Here is a 1,697-nt window from a genome sequence, read left to right on the forward strand (position 1 = left end):
GTACATATTCATCTGTTACTGGACTGCACCCATTCTTTATTGTAAATGTAAAGGACTGAAACACTTACCTGTACATATTCATGTCGAAGTTCTTTGACCCTGACACTGTTCCTCTCAAATGGGACCCTGTACAATTGCTTCATGGTCATGTTGTGCTTTACCAAGATGCGTCTGATAGTGGTAATGCTTACTCGATTTATGTTGTTGAATACTTGCCTATCTGCAAGTATTTGTTGCTGTAGCTGGTGGAGACGGATTGCATTGTTTGCTCTGACTAGGTTCACTATGGCAAGTTCCTGCTGTTGGGTGAACAGGCATTGGCGTCCACCCCCAGTAGGTCTTCTAGCCATTCTGTAGAAAAATGCAACCACAAATTGTTCTCGTTTGCTTCTTTTTTACAGTACTGTGTATACTGAACTTTACTGTATTTACCATACACAGTACTGAAACATCTCAACACGTTATCACGGTATGTTTCACAAAACTACCACTTTTCGAAATCACTTCACACTATTAAGCGGCTGTGTTATGAACATGCAAAGCTGTATCGCACGCGTGCTACAGTGGTCAATTTATTCATCGCACAGACCAGTTTTTTCGTAGCACGTGCAACATATATGTTGCACTGTACAGCCCTGCTTTAATCGGTGAATAATATTCCTTTTTATTATACACAAAACTGCTCATATAAAAGAGCTGACATCAATAAGATCAATTACAGACTATACCATACTTACAGCAGATGAATTTGATATTTTTCACAATGCATCTGTTATTCCATAGAGAACTATTATGAGGAGTAAAATTATGTTTGTAAATCTGCAATTTATTCTTTGAGTCAATCCTTAATCTTATCACTTGCATATGTTCTCGGTGAGCAAACTCATCATTATTTAGAGCGGGACTTTTATTTTGGTGCGGTGGCGTGACGTCGTGAGTCTGCGTCTGTGATTCGGCTGAAGAAAGGTTTGTTTTTAATCGTGTAAAGTGTTTAAATCAGTGTAGCCTGTTTGTTTTATACTGAACTTTTTAATGAATTATTTTCGAGTGTAACAGCGTAATGTATTTAATAAGGTTAATGAGCATAGTTATTATGAATACAGCGTGAAGCAGCTCATCATTAACTGCTTATCGCTGGCAAATAAATAGATGTTTATATAGTGATATATCTCTCTATATAGTGAAGCAGCTCATCATAAACTGTTTGATCGCTGGCAAGAAATGATAGAGAAACTGAGCTTTTTGAAACCAATTCAGTTTAACTGAATCAAATGCTTCTCAAAATAATTCACTGTTTGTAAGCGCTGTATTCAGCTTTATCTATTGATTCTAAAGCGTATGTATACTGCATATTATCTATATATATTCATATTAGAGTTTTAATTGCTGGATTCGCAGCAGACTGACAGCTGCAGTACATCAGTGTAAATACAACAACAACACACACACTCACACACACACATCTGTAACACTCACACACATCTGTAACACACACACACACACATCTGTAACACTCACACATCTTTAACACACGCTATCAAACATAATCTACAGATCAATACAGAGCAAACAATACATATGTAAATATTATATCTGTGTTCTTTTATTAAGTAGATGTGCTAGTTTTGAGTGTTTTGACGCTCCCAGAGATCTGTCTGTTAATTATTCTCATCTTAAACACACAGAAAAACTCCTGC

General features: G+C 36.6%; 1 protein-coding gene across 1 annotated transcript in view; it reads left to right on the forward strand.

Moving 5' to 3' along the window:
• Positions 1 to 901: 901 nt before the first annotated feature.
• Positions 902 to 1,697, forward strand: part of LOC107693607 (gastrula zinc finger protein XlCGF26.1-like) — a 5,747-nt gene continuing 4,951 nt past the window's right edge. Inside the window, exons 1-2 of the mRNA XM_016493058.1 lie at positions 902 to 966; positions 1,686 to 1,693. The gene's annotated coding sequence lies outside the window, so the exon portion shown is untranslated. The remainder of the gene's footprint in view (positions 967 to 1,685; positions 1,694 to 1,697) is intronic.

The sequence above is a fragment of the Sinocyclocheilus anshuiensis genome, unplaced genomic scaffold (assembly GCF_001515605.1).
Source record: "Sinocyclocheilus anshuiensis isolate Anshui unplaced genomic scaffold, SAMN03320099.WGS_v1.1 scaffold1942, whole genome shotgun sequence".
Classification (NCBI taxonomy): Eukaryota; Metazoa; Chordata; class Actinopteri; order Cypriniformes; family Cyprinidae; genus Sinocyclocheilus; species Sinocyclocheilus anshuiensis.